This window comes from Triticum dicoccoides, unplaced genomic scaffold (assembly GCF_002162155.2).
Source record: "Triticum dicoccoides isolate Atlit2015 ecotype Zavitan unplaced genomic scaffold, WEW_v2.0 scaffold96856, whole genome shotgun sequence".
In the NCBI taxonomy this organism is placed as follows: Eukaryota; Viridiplantae; Streptophyta; class Magnoliopsida; order Poales; family Poaceae; genus Triticum; species Triticum dicoccoides.
The window spans coordinates 18,869-34,567 of NW_021314135.1; the positions used below are offsets into that span (position 1 = coordinate 18,869).

Consider the following 15,699-nt stretch of genomic DNA (forward strand, 5'->3'; position numbering starts at 1 on the left):
CACACCCAGCCGGAAGACCTATTATTGTAGTATCTTGTTTGAGGAAGTTGGCCACCTCCCCATAAGGACTTTGTAGGATCTACCCCCTAGCTATGCCTTATGATCTTAGTGTTTCCGAAGTACGACCTTTACCTGATGTTCTAGATACCAGACCATTCCAAGGAATGGGATACGCTAGCACATCAAGGAGAACATTAGAAGCGGAGTGCTAAATGTCTCTCGGTCGATCATCCAGATTTTTATTTCCTTGGCCTCGCTAAGATGAAATCTGAGAAAGTGTTATCCTCCTTTGCATCTGCATCGTCCATCGCTATTCATCATGGTAGTATGTCGTGTTGTTAGCATCCTTGACACGGATGTTGGTAAACCTTGATGAATATGGAAATGCTCAAGTTCTTGAGAGCACGCACAAGCGCTACGTGTTACCATCGGCACTAACTGGGATTCCTCTCAGTTTCCTCGGCAATGTTATGACCCTTTCAAACAGTGAATCCACTCTCTTTTGTTGGGTTCTTCCCTAGTTACCAGAATCATTCCCAACATTTGCATTTTGTTCCCAGCTTGCACCGCCAATGTGCCCTTCTACCATGGGTCTCTTCCATTTCCGGTGATAAGCAAAATCATCCATTGCGTTGTCTTCAACAAGGTAATCCACATCATCCAAGTCCGAGTATGCCATTCTACCGACCCCCTCCAAACGATCGCTCGAGACTTGCCTTAGGCTGGTATAAAGAGTTTCAATGATCTCTGAATCAAAAGTAATTCTTTTTGCCACTTAAGGGGATATCTCTACGAGTCACCTTCCCTAAGGTCTATCGTTATGGTATCATGGCAACTCAACTCCTCGCTACGTTGACAATTGTTTACCACCTTCTTAGGTATGAAATTGTTGTCTACCTAGTGAACCTTCGTCATCCGTTTCTTCCACCCCTATTGATGTGTATCTCGTGTCTCAACCCGAAAGATGGTTCTATGTCTCATTCCGTAAGTTAATCTTGAGTTGTTCGATCTTCGAGGAGATCGACCCTTCTAGAGTCTCCTTCTTCCCCCCCCCCCCTGTCATGTTGACAGGATTTCTCAGAGCAAGACGACAAGACAAAGATGGTGTTCAAATCAACGTTCATTTGAAGTGCAACCTGGATCGTGAAGATTGTGCTAGTTTGCGTTCCCCTTTCACCTTACCCTACGCTTGAATCTCGAGACGAGATTCTTGTTTAGTGGGGGTGAGTTGTCACATCCCTAGCTTCAGGCATTGCTCTAAGTTAGCTTCATGTGTGCATCATGTCTATATTTTTGAAACTTGAATTGAGGAATATTGGAAGCCTCAAAACCCTAAATAAAAGAGGGGCAAAAACCCTAGAAATCTTATTCATTGCTCCAAAAGGCTCTTCTTAAATGTTTGATAATTTTTGGTAAGGGTTCTGGTCCCAACCAAAATATTGAACATTTTTAAGGATTTATTTTTGGAACTTTGAATTTAAATCATAGCTATTTGAATTGGACTTATATCTACTGTTAAATAAATATAGGTCCAATAATTCTGAAAATATTTTGTGGAGCATTGTTTTAATTCTTTTAGCTCCTAAAAATATTGTCAGAAGCAAAATAAATTGAATTGGTTTCAAAACCAAATTCAAACAAACCTGCAAAATAGAAAACAGAGTTAAAACAAAACAGAGAGAAAAAAAAATAAAAAGAGTAAAGCCTACCTGGCCTCACCCGTGCAGCCCACCAGCCGGCCCAGCTCCCCCCCCCCTGGCCGGCCTAGCCCACCAGCGCCCTCCCTGTCGTCTTCCTCCTCGGGACAGTAGGACAGAGGCGCGTGGCCGGAGCGCGCGCGCACGCGCCCGAGCCACCTCCTGCTTGCTGCCCCGCCCCGGATCGGCTAAGGATGCCACGCACCCCCTCAGGCCTCTCTCAACTCCCTCCCGTGCTCATCCCCTTCTCCTGCTCTCCCTCTCGCTCCGCACCTCGGACCCGAGCGGAGCCGCCGCCACCGACGCCGATTGCCACAGCCACCGTGCTCCCCACGCCTCACCGACGCCCCAGGGAGATCCGCCTCGACCACCTCTTCCTCCTCGCCGAGAAGCGCACCGCGGGAGCCCCTGCAACGTCGCCACCGCCGTCGTCTTCAACCTCCAGCGCCGAGCTCGCCTCCGGTCGATTCAGCGCCGCTAGGACCTCCCCGAGCTCGCTGACCTCCTCTTCGGCATCGCGGTGAGCCCCGTTGTGTTTCCCCTCTCTCCATTCGCTCGCCCCCATGCTGTAACCGCCGTCTCACCGCAACCGGAGCTCGCTGCCGCCGGCCATGCTGCCGTCGCGGCCATGGCTTGTTTCGGTCGCGTCCGAGCACGGCTTTGAGCTCGTGAGGCTCACAGGAAGCCCATGCGCAGCTCAGCTTGTCCAAAACCCCACCAGGGCCTCGCGCCCGTTACCACCCGAACTCCGGCGCCGCCGCGAGCTCCGTTCCGACGAGCCCCGGCGTTCCCGCAGCCTCCCACCTACCCCATCAGATGCGGGAGAGCCCGGGCTACGCCCCGGTGCCCTCAGCCGCCGCCTCCGTCGCCTTTAGCGCAAGTCCGGCGCGTTGCCGCCGCCATTTTGGTCGCCGCCGGCGTAAGTCCGGCGATGATGACGTGGGCATCATTAGCGGCTAACCCCCCCCACACTAACCAACCCCCTAGGCCACTGACAGCGGGCCCCACCCCTGGTCAAACCCCAGTCAGCGCTGGGTTTGACCGGGATTAGCTCCTGTGTCACTGACGTGTGCACCCCACACGTCAGGTTTGACCGAGCCAGCCCAGTTGACCCTGCTGACGTCACTGTGACGTGGGGCTGACGCAATAAACCATTTTCTGGATTTATTATAATTCAGGAAATTCCAGAAAATTATATAAACTTCTAAAAATCATAGAAAATTAACCGTAACTCCAAATTAAATAATTTATATATGAAAAATTATCAGAAAAATTCAAGGAATCCATCTGTACCATTTTCATGCATATTAGAACAACTTATAGCTGCTGTTTAGCACAAATCAATTAAAGGGCATTTAAATAATCACATATGGAGTTTGAATTTGAATCTTGGATTCAAACCAACTTCATTTAATCTGGTTCTAGTTGCATTAGCCCAAAACACATTCATTTTGCCATGTCATGATCATGCATCATATTGTGCATTGCATTGATTGTGTTCCTTTCTGTGTTGCCGGTATTTGTCCCCTCTCGATAGACGTGATACCGATGATGTGATCGTTGACACTGATGAAGACTCAATGTTATCTTCAGAAGTGCCAGGCAAGCAAAACCCCCTTGTTCATTCCGATAAAATCCCACTCTCTCGCTCCTGCTCTCTTTTACTGCATTAGGACAACAACGACATATTTGTTATTTGCTGCGGTAGCTGAACCCCTTTTTCCTTTGCATGACCTGTCATTGCCACAGTAAATAGATGAAACCCACTAGCATGAGTAGGAGTTGTTTGAGCCCTGATGTGCCTACTCATTCATGCTTGTTTGTCATGCCTGCTACTGCTTAGAGTTGAGTCAGGTCTGATTCATCGGGGATGAATCAGAGGCGTGTGAACATGTCCTACTGTGTGTGAGCTAAGTGTGTGAACACGATTTGGTAAAGGTAGCGGTGAGAGGCCATGTAGGAGTACATGGTGGGTTGTCTCATTGCAGCCGTCCTCAGGAACTGAGTTCTGTGTTTGTGATCCATGACCAGCTACTACCACACATTGGAATGCTTAAGTGCCCCTCTCGACTTATTAATCAACTTGATCTCTGTCCAGGAGTTGCAACTAGTTTCTGGTGTTTGTAGGCAGTGTTAGTAGTCTACCAAGTGGCACCCGGTACAGGTGGGCTTGGGACAGACTAGTCACAGTGGCCCGGTGTACCAAGTGGCACCCGGTTGGTGGGCTTGGGAACCCTGCACACATCGTTTAGGGCCGTAAGCGACACCCCGGCCGGATCTCCTTGCGGATGGAACCCGAATAGGCGATAAACCTGGACTAGAGACTTGTTCGGTTAGTCAGGTCGTGGCCGACTCCCTCGCCCGGCTTCCGCTTGAAGGTTGCCGAGGTACATGACGTGTACAGGGCAGTAAGTGGCAAGAGCGTGTGTGAAGAAGTACACCCCTGCAGGGTTATCATCATCTATTCGAATAGCCGGATTCCTCGGATATGGAAACTTGGACCCCATTGCATAGTTCATAGACAAGTGAAAGTGGATACTCTAAAATACGCAAGATAAGCGTGAGTGCTATGGATGGCGTTCTCGTAGGGAGACGGGAGCGGATCCATAGTGGTGTATTGATATGGTGAATATGTGGACTCATGTGCGCCACCTCAAAAGAGTCGCTTGCAGTCGTAGTTAGGTTAGCCACCGAGTCAAAGCTGGCTTGCTGCAGTTAAACTCCTCCACCCCCTTTGTTGATAATGATGCATATGTAGTTAGTTCTGATGTAAGTCTTGCTGGGTACATTTGTACTCACGTTTGCCTATTTTATGTTTTTGCAGAGAGACTTCAGTCTCACTAGTAGTTCCGCTTGGACTTCGACGTTTAGCTTGATACCTCAGCTACGATCTTGTGCCCTCGGCAGGATCTGATAGATAGTCAGGCTTCTCAGCCTTTTTCATTTATAGATGTCTGTACTCAGACATGATAGCTTCCGCTTGTGCTTTGACTTGTATGCTCTGTTGGTTGGGTCATGAGACCCATGTTTGTAATGTCTCGCTCCTCGGAGCCTATTGAATAAACTACTTGAGTCGTAGAGTCATTTTGTGATGCCATGTTGTATTGCACATATCGAGCATATCGTGTGTATGTTATTGAAATGCTTGGTATGTGTGGGATCTGACTATCTAGTTGTTTATCTTTAGTAGCCTCTCTTACCGGGAAATGTCTCCTAGTGTTACCGCTGAGCCATGGTAGCTTGCTACTGCTCTGGAACACTTAGGCTGGATGCGATCATACCAGCACTAAAGCACCGGATCCCATCAGAACTCCGAAGTTAAGCGTGCTCGGGCGAGAGTAGTACTAGGATGGGTGACCTCCTGGGAAGTCCTCGTGTTGCATTCCTTTTATAATTATTTTTTGCGCCTTGTGACAAACATATCGCACGTGCGCGATATATATTAATCCCGTTATATTATTTTTGACGTTTGCGATATGTTTAAGCTCGATGCTCATTGCTCGCGCGTCTTGGGGCGGCTTTGTGGCGCGAAGAGCGCTTTCTGAAAGGGGTGGAAAAAACTCGTGTTGCTGCGGTATGGAGGGAGGGGTGGAAACCGTGGAAAACTCGTCTCCGTGATTGAGCGGGAGAGTAAGTAGTATAGGACATTATCCATTGTTAGGGAAATGTTGTAATGGTAGTGAGAATGTAGAATCGTCTTTGGAGCGGACCTGGGAGTGGCAAGCATAAGGGAAGAAGACGGGGAAACATGTCGGATGCGATCATACCAGCACTAAAGCACCGGATCCCATCAGAACTCCGAAGTTAAGAGTGCTTGGGCGAGAGTAGTACTAGGATGGGTGACCTCCTGGGAAGTCCTCGTGTTGCATTCCTTTTATAATTATTTTTTGCGCCTTGTGACAAACATATCGCACGTGCGCGATATATATTAATCCCGTTATATTATTTTTGACGTTTGCGATATGTTTAAGCTCGATGCTCATTGCTCGCGCGTCTTGGGGCGGCTTTGTGGCGCGAAGAGCGCTTTCTGAAAGGGGTGGAAAAACTCGTGTTGCTGCGGTATGGAGGGAGGGGTGGAAACCGTGAAAAACTCGTCTCCGTGATTGAGCGGGAGAGTAAGTAGTATAGGACATTATCCATTGTTAGGGAACGGTTGTAATGGTAGTGAGAATGTAGAATCGTCTTTGGAGCGGACCTGGGAGTGGCAAGCATAAGGGACGAAGACGGGGAAACATGTCGGATGCGATCATACCAGCACTAAAGCACCGGATCCCATCAGAACTCCGAAGTTAAGCGTGCTTGGGCGAGAGTAGTACTAGGATGGGTGACCTCCTGGGAAGTCCTCGTGTTGCATTCCTTTTATAATTATTTTTTGCGCCTTGTGACAAACATATCGCACGTGCGCGATATATATTAATCCCGTTATATTATTTTTGACGTTTGCGATATGTTTAAGCTCGATGCTCATTGCTCGCGCGTCTTGGGGCGGCTTTGTGGCGCGAAAAGCGCTTTCTAAAAGGGGTGGAGAAACTCGTGTTGCTGCGGTATGGAGGGAGGGGTGGAAACCGTGAAAAACTCGTCTCCGTGATTGAGCGGGAGAGTAAGTAGTATAGGACATTATCCATTGTTAGGGAACGGTTGTAATGGTAGTGAGAATGTAGAATCGTCTTTGGAGCGGACCTGGGAGTGGCAAGCATAAGGGACGAAGACGGGGAAACATGTCGGATGCGATCATACCAGCACTAAAGCACCGGATCCCATCAGAACTCCGAAGTTAAGCGTGCTTGGGCGAGAGTACTACTAGGATGGGTGACCTCCTGGGAAGTCCTCGTGTTGCATTCCTTTTATAATTATTTTTTGCGCCTTGTGACAAACATATCGCACGTGCGCGATATATATTAATCCCATTATATTATTTTTGATGTTTGCGATATGTTTAAGCTCGATGCTCATTGCTCGCGCGTCTTGGGGCGGCTTTGTGGCGCGAAGAGCGCTTTCTGAAAGGGGTGGAAAAAACTCGTGTTGCTGCGGTATGGAGGGAGGGGTGGAAACCGTGGAAAACTCGTCTCCGTGATTGAGCGGGAGAGTAAGTAGTATAGGACATTATCCATTGTTAGGGAACGGTTGTAATGGTAGTGAGAATGTAGAATCGTCTTTGGAGCGGACCTGGGAGTGGCAAGCATAAGGGACGAAGACGGGGAAACATGTCGGATGCGATCATACCAGCACTAAAGCACCGGATCCCATTAGAACTCCGAAGTTAAGCGTGCTTGGGCGAGAGTAGTACTAGGATGGGTGACCTCCTGGGAAGTCCTCGTGTTGCATTCCTTTTATAATTATTTTTTGCGCCTTGTGACAAACATATCGCACGTGCGCGATATATATTAATCCCGTTATATTATTTTTGACGTTTGCGATATGTTTAAGCTCGATGCTCATTGCTCGCGCGTCTTGGGGCGGCTTTGTGGCGCGAAGAGCGCTTTCTGAAAGGGGTGGAAAAACTCGTGTTGCTGCGGTATGGAGGGAGGGGTGGAAACCGTGAAAAACTCGTCTCCGTGATTGAGCGGGAGAGTAAGTAGTATAGGACATTATCCATTGTTAGGGAACGGTTGTAATGGTAGTGAGAATGTAGAATCGTCTTTGGAGCGGACCTGGGAGTGGCAAGCATAAGGGACGAAGATGGGGAAACATGTCGGATGCGATCATACCAGCACTAAAGCACCGGATCCCATCAGAACTCCGAAGTTAAGCGTGCTTGGGCGAGAGTAGTACTAGGATGGGTGACCTCCTGGGAAGGGAAGTCCTCGTGTTGCATTCCTTTTATAATTATTTTTTGCGCCTTGTGACAAACATATCGCACGTGCGCGATATATATTAATCCCGTTATATTATTTTTGACGTTTGCGATATGTTTAAGCTCGATGCTCATTGCTCGCGCGTCTTGGGGCGGCTTTGTGGCGCCAAGAGCGCTTTCTGAAAGGGGCGGAAAAAACTCGTGTTGCTGCGGTATGGAGGGAGGGGTGGAAACCGTGGAAAACTCGTCTCCGTGATTGAGCGGGAGAGTAAGTAGTATAGGACATTATCCATTGTTAGGGAACGGTTGTAATGGTAGTGAGAATGTAGAATCGTCTTTGGAGCGGACCTGGGAGTGGCAAGCATAAGGGACGAAGACGGGGAAACATGTCGGATGCGATCATACCAGCACTAAAGCACCGGATTCCATCAGAACTCCGAAGTTAAGCGTGCTTGGGCGAGAGTAGTACTAGGATGGGTGACCTCCTGGGAAGTCCTCGTGTTGCATTCCTTTTATAATTATTTTTTGCGCCTTGTGACAAACATATCGCACGTGCGCGATATATATTAATCCCGTTATATTATTTTTGACGTTTGCGATATGTTTAAGCTCGATGCTCATTGCTCGCGCATCTTGGGGCGGCTTTCTGGCGCGAAGAGCGCTTTCTGAAAGGGGTGGAAAAAACTCGTGTTGCTGCGGTATGGAGGGAGGGGTGGAAACCGTGGAAAACTCGTCTCCGTGATTGAGCGGGAGAGTAAGTAGTATAGGACATTATCCATTGTTAGGGAATGGTTGTAATGGTAGTGAGAATGTAGAATCGTCTTTGGAGCGGACCTGGGAGTGGCAAGCATAAGGAACGAAGACGGGGAAACATGTCGGATGCGATCATACCAGCACTAAAGCACCGGATCCCATCAGAACTCCGAAGTTAAGCGTGCTTGGGCGAGAGTAGTACTAGGATGGGTGACCTCCTGGGAAGTCCTCGTGTTGCATTCCTTTTATAATTATTTTTTGCGCCTTGTGACAAACATATCGCACGTGCGCGATATATATTAATCCCGTTATATTATTTTTGACGTTTGCGATATGTTTAAGCTCAATGCTCATTGCTCGCGCGTCTTGGGGCGGCTTTGTGGCGCGAAGAGCGCTTTCTGAAAGGGGTGGAAAAAACTCGTGTTGCTGCGGTATGGAGGGAGGGGTGGAAACCGTGGAAAACTCGTCTCCGTGATTGAGCGGGAGAGTAAGTAGTATAGGACATTATCCATTGTTAGGGAACGGTTGTAATGGTAGTGAGAATGTAGAATCGTCTTTGGAGCGGACCTGGGAGTGGCAAGCATAAGGGACGAAGACGGGGAAACATGTCGGATGCGATCATACCAGCACTAAAGCACCGGATTCCATCAGAACTCCGAAGTTAAGCGTGCTTGGGCGAGAGTAGTACTAGGATGGGTGACCTCCTGGGAAGTCCTTGTGTTGCATTCCTTTTATAATTATTTTTTGCGCCTTGTGACAAACATATCGCACGTGCGCGATATATATTAATCCCGTTATATTATTTTTGACGTTTGTGATATGTTTAAGCTCGATGCTCATTGCTCGCGCGTCTTGGGGCGGCTTTGTGGCGCGAAGAGCGCTTTCTGAAAGGGGTGGAAAAAACTCGTGTTGCTGCGGTATGGAGGGAGGGGTGGAAACCGTGGAAAACTCGTCTCCGTGATTGAGCGGGAGAGTAAGTAGTATAGGACATTATCCATTGTTAGGGAATGGTTGTAATGGTAGTGAGAATGTAGAATCGTCTTTGGAGCGGACCTGGGAGTGGCAAGCATAAGGGACGAAGACGGGGAAACATGTCGGATGCGATCATACCAGCACTAAAGCACCGGATCCCATCAGAACTCCGAAGTTAAGCGTGCTTGGGCGAGAGTAGTACTAGGATGGGTGACCTCCTGGGAAGTCCTCGTGTTGCATTCCTTTTATAATTATTTTTTGCGCCTTGTGACAAGCACATCGCACGTGCGCGATATATATTAATCCCGTTATATTATTTTTGACGTTTGCGATATGTTTAAGCTCGATGCTCATTGCTCGCGCGTCTTGGGACGGCTTTGTGGCGCGAAGAGTGCTTTCTGAAAGGGGTGGAAAAAACTCGTGTTGCTGCGGTATGGAGGGAGGGGTGGAAACCGTGGAAAACTCGTCTCCGTGATTGAGCGGGAGAGTAAGTAGTATAGGACATTATCCATTGTTAGGGAACGGTTGTAATGGTAGTGAGAATGTAGAATCGTCTTTGGAGCGGACCTGGGAGTGGCAAGCATAAGGGACGAAGACGGGGAAACATGTCGGATGCGATCATACCAGGACTAAAGCACCGGATCCCATCAGAACTTCGAAGTTAAGCGTGCTTGGGCGAGAGTAGTACTAGGATGGGTGACCTCCTGGGAAATCCTCGTGTTGCATTCCTTTTATAATTATTTTTTGCGCCTTGTGACAAACATATCGCACGTGCGCGATATATATTAATCTCGTTATATTATTTTTGACGTTTGCGATATGTTTAAGCTCGATGCTCATTGCTCACGCGTCTTGGGGCGGCTTTGTGGCGCGAAGAGCGCTTTCTGAAAGGGGTGGAAAAAACTCGTGTTGCTGCGGTATGGAGGGAGGGGTGGAAACCGTGGAAAACTCGTCTCCGTGATTGAGCGGGAGAGTAAGTAGTATAGGACATTATCCATTGTTAGGGAACGGTTGTAATGGTAGTGAGAATGTAGAATCGTCTTTGGAGCGGACCTGGGAGTGGCAAGCATAAGGGACGAAGACGGGGAAACATGTCGGATGCGATCATACCAGCACTAAAGCACCGGATCCCATCAGAACTCCGAAGTTAAGCGTGCTTGGGCGAGAGTAGTACTAGGATGGGTGACCTCCTGGGAAGTCCTCGTGTTGCATTCCTTTTATAATTATTTTTTGCGCCTTGTGACAAACATATCGCACGTGCGCGATATATATTAATCCCGTTATATTATTTTTGACGTTTGCGATATGTTTAAGCTCGATGCTCATTGCTCGCGCGTCTTGGGGCGGCTTTGTGGCGCGAAGAGCGCTTTCTGAAAGGGGTGGAGAAACTCGTGTTGCTGCGGTATGGAGGGAGGGGTGGAAACCGTGAAAAACTCGTCTCCGTGATTGAGCGGGAGAGTAAGTAGTATAGGACATTATCCATTGTTAGGGAACGGTTGTAATGGTAGTGAGAATGTAGAATCGTCTTTGGAGCGGACCTGGGAGTGGCAAGCATAAGGGACGAAGACGGGGAAACATGTTGGATGCGATCATACCAGCACTAAAGCACCGGATCCCATCAGAACTCCGAAGTTAAGCGTGCTTGGGCGAGAGTACTACTAGGATGGGTGACCTCCTGGGAAGTCCTCGTGTTGCATTCCTTTTATAATTATTTTTTGCGCCTTGTGACAAACATATCGCACGTGCGCGATATATATTAATCCCGTTATATTATTTTTGACGTTTGCGATATGTTTAAGCTCGATGCTCATTGCTCGCGCGTCTTGGGGCGGCTTTGTGGCGCGAAGAGCGCTTTCTGAAAGGGGTGGAAAAAACTCGTGCTGCTGCGGTATGGAGGGAGGGGTGGAAACCGTGGAAAACTCGTCTCCGTGATTGAGCGGGAGAGTAAGTAGTATAGGACATTATCCATTGTTAGGGAACGGTTGTAATGGTAGTGAGAATGTAGAATCGTCTTTGGAGCGGACCTGGGAGTGGCAAGCATAAGGGACGAAGACGGGGAAACATGTCGGATGCGATCATACCAGCACTAAAGCACCGGATCCCATCAGAACTCCGAAGTTAAGCGTGCTTGGGCGAGAGTAGTACTAGGATGGGTGACCTCCTGGGAAGTCCTCGTGTTGCATTCCTTTTATAATTATTTTTTGCGCCTTGTGACAAACATATCGCACGTGCGCGATATATATTAATCCCGTTATATTATTTTTGACGTTTGCGATATGTTTAAGCTCTATGCTCATTGCTCGCGCGTCTTGGGGCGGCTTTGTGGCGTGAAGAGCGCTTTCTGAAAGGGGTGGAAAAAACTCGTGTTGCTGCGGTATGGAGGGAGGGGTGGAAACCGTGGAAAACTCGTCTCCGTGATTGAGCGGGAGAGTAAGTAGTATAGGACATTATCCATTGTTAGGGAACGGTTGTAATGGTAGTGAGAATGTAGAATCGTCTTTGGAGCGGACCTGGGAGTGGCAAGCATAAGGGACGAAGACGGGGAAACATGTCGGATGCGATCATACCAGCACTAAAGCACCGGATCCCATCAGAACTCCGAAGTTAAGCGTGCTTGGGCGAGAGTAGTACTAGGATGGGTGACCTCCTGGGAAGTCCTCGTGTTGCATTCCTTTTATAATTATTTTTTGCGCCTTGTGACAAACATATCGCACGTGCGCGATATATATTAATCCCGTTATATTATTTTTGACGTTTGCGACATGTTTAAGCTCGATGCTCATTGCTCGCGCGTCTTGGGGCGGCTTTGTGGCGCGAAGAGCGCTTTCTGAAAGGGGTGGAAAAAACTCGTGTTGCTGCGGTATGGAGGGAGGGGTGGAAACCGTGGAAAACTCGTCTCCGTGATTGAGCGGGAGAGTAAGTAGTATAGGACATTATCCATTGTTAGGGAACGGTTGTAATGGTAGTGAGAATGTAGAATCGTCTTTGGAGCGGACCTGGGAGTGGCAAGCATAAGGGACGAAGACGGGGAAACATGTCGGATGCGATCATACCAGCACTAAAGCACCGGATCCCATCAGAACTCCGAAGTTAAGCGTGCTTGGGCGAGAGTAGTACTAGGATGGGTGACCTCCTGGGAAGTCCTCGTGTTGCATTCCTTTTATAATTATTTTTTTCGCCTTGTGACAAACATATCGCACGTGCGCGATATATATTAATCCCGTTATATTATTTTTGACGTTTGCGATATGTTTAAGCTCGATGCTCATTGCTCGCGCGTCTTGGGGCGGCTTTGTGGCGCGAAGAGCGCTTTCTGAAAGGGGTGGAAAAAACTCGTGTTGCTGCGGTATGGAGGGAGGGGTGGAAACCGTGGAAAACTCGTCTCCGTGATTGAGCGGGAGAGTAAGTAGTATAGGACATTATCCATTGTTAGGGAACGGTTGTAATGGTAGTGAGAATGTAGAATCGTCTTTGGAGCGGACCCGGGAGTGGCAAGCATAAGGGACGAAGACGGGGAAACATGTCGGATGCGATCATACCAGCACTAAAGCACCGGATCCCATCAGAACTCCGAAGTTAAGCGTGCTTGGGCGAGAGTAGTACTAGGATGGGTGACCTCCTGGGAAGTCCTCGTGCTGCATTCCTTTTATAATTATTTTTTGCGCCTTGTGACAAACATATCGCACGTGCGCAATATATATTAATCCCGTTATATTATTTTTGACGTTTGCGATATGTTTAAGCTCGATGCTCATTGCTCGCGCGTCTTGGGGCGGCTTTGTGACGCGAAGAGCGCTTTCTGAAAGGGGTGGAAAAAACTCGTGTTGCTGCGGTATGGAGGGAGGGGTGGAAACCGTGGAAAACTCGTCTCCGTGATTGAGCGGGAGAGTAAGTAGTATAGGACATTATCCATTGTTAGGGAACGGTTGTAATGGTAGTGAGAATGTAGAATCGTCTTTGGAGCGGACCCGGGAGTGGCAAGCATAAGGGACGAAGACGGGGAAACATGTCGGATGCGATCATACCAGCACTAAAGCACCGGATCCCATCAGAACTCCGAAGTTAAGCGTGCTTGGGCGAGAGTAGTACTAGGATGGGTGACCTCCTGGGAAGTCCTCGTGTTGCATTCCTTTTATAATTATTTTTTGCGCCTTGTGACAAACATATCGCACGTGCGCGATATATATTAATCCCGTTATATTATTTTTGACGTTTGCGATATGTTTAATCTCGATGCTCATTGCTCGCGCGTCTTGGGGCGGCTTTGTGGCGCGAAGAGCGCTTTCTGAAAGGGGTGGAAAAAACTCGTGTTGCTGCGGTATGGAGGGAGGGGTGGAAACCGTGGAAAACTCGTCTCCGTGATTGAGCGGGAGAGTAAGTAGTATAGGACATTATCCATTGTTAGGGAACGGTTGTAATGGTAGTGAGAATGTAGAATCGTCTTTGGAGCGGACCTGGGAGTGGCAAGCATAAGGGACGAAGACGGGGAAACATGTCGGATGCGATCATACCAGCACTAAAGCACCGGATCCCATCAGAACTTCGAAGTTAAGCGTGCTTGGGCGAGAGTAGTACTAGGATGGGTGACCTCCTGGGAAGTCCTCGTGTTGCATTCCTTTTATAATTATTTTTTGCGCCTTGTGACAAACATATCGCACGTGCGCGATATATATTAATCCCGTTATATTATTTTTGACGTTTGCGATATGTTTAAGCTCGATGCTCATTGCTCGCGCGTCTTGGGGCGGCTTTGTGGCGCGAAGAGCGCTTTCTGAAAGGGGTGGAAAAACTCGTGTTGCTGCGGTATGGAGGGAGGGGTGGAAACCGTGAAAAACTCGTCTCCGTGATTGAGCGGGAGAGTAAGTAGTATAGGACATTATCCATTGTTAGGGAACGGTTGTAATGGTAGTGAGAATGTAGAATCGTCTTTGGAGCGGACCTGGGAGTGGCAAGCATAAGGGACGAAGATGGGGAAACATGTCGGATGCGATCATACCAGCACTAAAGCACCGGATCCCATCAGAACTCCGAAGTTAAGCGTGCTTGGGCGAGAGTAGTACTAGGATGGGTGACCTCCTGGGAAGGGAAGTCCTCGTGTTGCATTCCTTTTATAATTATTTTTTGCGCCTTGTGACAAACATATCGCACGTGCGCGATATATATTAATCCCGTTATATTATTTTTGACGTTTGCGATATGTTTAAGCTCGATGCTCATTGCTCGCGCGTCTTGGGGCGGCTTTGTGGCGCCAAGAGCGCTTTCTGAAAGGGGCGGAAAAAACTCGTGTTGCTGCGGTATGGAGGGAGGGGTGGAAACCGTGGAAAACTCGTCTCCGTGATTGAGCGGGAGAGTAAGTAGTATAGGACATTATCCATTGTTAGGGAACGGTTGTAATGGTAGTGAGAATGTAGAATCGTCTTTGGAGCGGACCTGGGAGTGGCAAGCATAAGGGACGAAGACGGGGAAACATGTCGGATGCGATCATACCAGCACTAAAGCACCGGATCCCATCAGAACTCCGAAGTTAAGCGTGCTTGGGCGAGAGTAGTACTAGGATGGGTGACCTCCTGGGAAGTCCTCGTGTTGCATTCCTTTTATAATTATTTTTTGCGCCTTGTGACAAACATATCGCACGTGCGCGATATATATTAATTCCGTTATATTATTTTTGACGTTTGCGATATGTTTAAGCTCGATCCTCATTGCTCGCGTGTCTTGGTGCGGCTTTGTGGCGCGAAGAGCGCTTTCTGAAAGGGGTGGAAAAAACTCGTGTTGCTGCGGTATGGAGGGAGGGGTGGAAACCGTGGAAAACTCGTCTCCGTGATTGAGCGGGAGAGTAAGTAGTATAGGACATTATACATTGTTAGGGAACGGTTGTAATGGTAGTGAGAATGTAGAATCGTCTTTGGAGCGGACCTGGGAGTGGCAAGCATAAGGGACGAAGATGGGGAAACATGTCGGATGCGATCATACCAGCACTAAAGCACCGGATCCCATCAGAACTCCGAAGTTAAGCGTGCTTGGGCGAGAGTAGTACTAGGATGGGTGACCTCCTGGGAAGGGAAGTCCTCGTGTTGCATTCCTTTTATAATTATTTTTTGCGCCTTGTGACAAACATATCGCACGTGCGCGATATATATTAATCCCGTTATATTATTTTTGACGTTTGCGATATGTTTAAGCTCGATGCTCATTGCTCGCGCGTCTTGGGGCGGCTTTGTGGCGCCAAGAGCGCTTTCTGAAAGGGGCGGAAAAAACTCGTGTTGCTGCGGTATGGAGGGAGGGGTGGAAACCGTGGAAAACTCGTCTCCGTGATTGAGCGGGAGAGTAAGTAGTATAGGACATTATCCATTGTTAGGGAACGGTTGTAATGGTAGTGAGAATGTAGAATCGTCTTTGGAGCGGACCTGGGAGTGGCAAGCATAAGGGACGAAGACGGGGAAACATGTCGGATGCGATCATACCAGCACTAAAGCACCGGAT

General features: G+C 48.5%; 22 non-coding genes across 22 annotated transcripts; all 22 read left to right on the forward strand.

Annotated features, from left to right (window-relative positions):
• The first annotated feature begins 4,964 nt into the window (after positions 1-4,964).
• Positions 4,965-5,083, forward strand: LOC119348558. Its single transcript, XR_005169011.1, has one exon. It is a non-coding gene; the product is annotated as a 5S ribosomal RNA (ribosomal RNA).
• Positions 5,084-5,450: 367 nt separating this feature from the next.
• LOC119348551 lies at positions 5,451-5,569 on the forward strand. The gene has a single exon (XR_005169005.1). It is a non-coding gene; the product is annotated as a 5S ribosomal RNA (ribosomal RNA).
• A 366-nt stretch (positions 5,570-5,935) lies between these two features.
• LOC119348563 lies at positions 5,936-6,054 on the forward strand. The gene has a single exon (XR_005169016.1). It is a non-coding gene; the product is annotated as a 5S ribosomal RNA (ribosomal RNA).
• Positions 6,055-6,420: 366 nt separating this feature from the next.
• LOC119348565 lies at positions 6,421-6,539 on the forward strand. Its single transcript, XR_005169018.1, has one exon. It is a non-coding gene; the product is annotated as a 5S ribosomal RNA (ribosomal RNA).
• Positions 6,540-6,906: 367 nt separating this feature from the next.
• LOC119348559 lies at positions 6,907-7,025 on the forward strand. The gene has a single exon (XR_005169012.1). It is a non-coding gene; the product is annotated as a 5S ribosomal RNA (ribosomal RNA).
• A 366-nt stretch (positions 7,026-7,391) lies between these two features.
• LOC119348572 lies at positions 7,392-7,515 on the forward strand. The gene has a single exon (XR_005169024.1). It is a non-coding gene; the product is annotated as a 5S ribosomal RNA (ribosomal RNA).
• A 367-nt stretch (positions 7,516-7,882) lies between these two features.
• LOC119348561 lies at positions 7,883-8,001 on the forward strand. Its single transcript, XR_005169014.1, has one exon. It is a non-coding gene; the product is annotated as a 5S ribosomal RNA (ribosomal RNA).
• A 367-nt stretch (positions 8,002-8,368) lies between these two features.
• On the forward strand, positions 8,369-8,487 carry LOC119348575. Its single transcript, XR_005169027.1, has one exon. It is a non-coding gene; the product is annotated as a 5S ribosomal RNA (ribosomal RNA).
• Positions 8,488-8,854: 367 nt separating this feature from the next.
• Positions 8,855-8,973, forward strand: LOC119348567. The gene has a single exon (XR_005169020.1). It is a non-coding gene; the product is annotated as a 5S ribosomal RNA (ribosomal RNA).
• A 367-nt stretch (positions 8,974-9,340) lies between these two features.
• On the forward strand, positions 9,341-9,459 carry LOC119348576. Its single transcript, XR_005169028.1, has one exon. It is a non-coding gene; the product is annotated as a 5S ribosomal RNA (ribosomal RNA).
• A 367-nt stretch (positions 9,460-9,826) lies between these two features.
• On the forward strand, positions 9,827-9,945 carry LOC119348570. Its single transcript, XR_005169022.1, has one exon. It is a non-coding gene; the product is annotated as a 5S ribosomal RNA (ribosomal RNA).
• A 367-nt stretch (positions 9,946-10,312) lies between these two features.
• LOC119348577 lies at positions 10,313-10,431 on the forward strand. Its single transcript, XR_005169029.1, has one exon. It is a non-coding gene; the product is annotated as a 5S ribosomal RNA (ribosomal RNA).
• Positions 10,432-10,797: 366 nt separating this feature from the next.
• On the forward strand, positions 10,798-10,916 carry LOC119348566. Its single transcript, XR_005169019.1, has one exon. It is a non-coding gene; the product is annotated as a 5S ribosomal RNA (ribosomal RNA).
• A 367-nt stretch (positions 10,917-11,283) lies between these two features.
• On the forward strand, positions 11,284-11,402 carry LOC119348553. The gene has a single exon (XR_005169006.1). It is a non-coding gene; the product is annotated as a 5S ribosomal RNA (ribosomal RNA).
• A 367-nt stretch (positions 11,403-11,769) lies between these two features.
• Positions 11,770-11,888, forward strand: LOC119348554. Its single transcript, XR_005169007.1, has one exon. It is a non-coding gene; the product is annotated as a 5S ribosomal RNA (ribosomal RNA).
• A 367-nt stretch (positions 11,889-12,255) lies between these two features.
• On the forward strand, positions 12,256-12,374 carry LOC119348555. The gene has a single exon (XR_005169008.1). It is a non-coding gene; the product is annotated as a 5S ribosomal RNA (ribosomal RNA).
• Positions 12,375-12,741: 367 nt separating this feature from the next.
• On the forward strand, positions 12,742-12,860 carry LOC119348562. Its single transcript, XR_005169015.1, has one exon. It is a non-coding gene; the product is annotated as a 5S ribosomal RNA (ribosomal RNA).
• A 367-nt stretch (positions 12,861-13,227) lies between these two features.
• On the forward strand, positions 13,228-13,346 carry LOC119348556. The gene has a single exon (XR_005169009.1). It is a non-coding gene; the product is annotated as a 5S ribosomal RNA (ribosomal RNA).
• A 367-nt stretch (positions 13,347-13,713) lies between these two features.
• On the forward strand, positions 13,714-13,832 carry LOC119348564. The gene has a single exon (XR_005169017.1). It is a non-coding gene; the product is annotated as a 5S ribosomal RNA (ribosomal RNA).
• Positions 13,833-14,198: 366 nt separating this feature from the next.
• On the forward strand, positions 14,199-14,322 carry LOC119348573. The gene has a single exon (XR_005169025.1). It is a non-coding gene; the product is annotated as a 5S ribosomal RNA (ribosomal RNA).
• A 367-nt stretch (positions 14,323-14,689) lies between these two features.
• LOC119348557 lies at positions 14,690-14,808 on the forward strand. Its single transcript, XR_005169010.1, has one exon. It is a non-coding gene; the product is annotated as a 5S ribosomal RNA (ribosomal RNA).
• A 367-nt stretch (positions 14,809-15,175) lies between these two features.
• Positions 15,176-15,299, forward strand: LOC119348574. The gene has a single exon (XR_005169026.1). It is a non-coding gene; the product is annotated as a 5S ribosomal RNA (ribosomal RNA).
• The last annotated feature ends 400 nt before the right edge of the window (positions 15,300-15,699 follow it).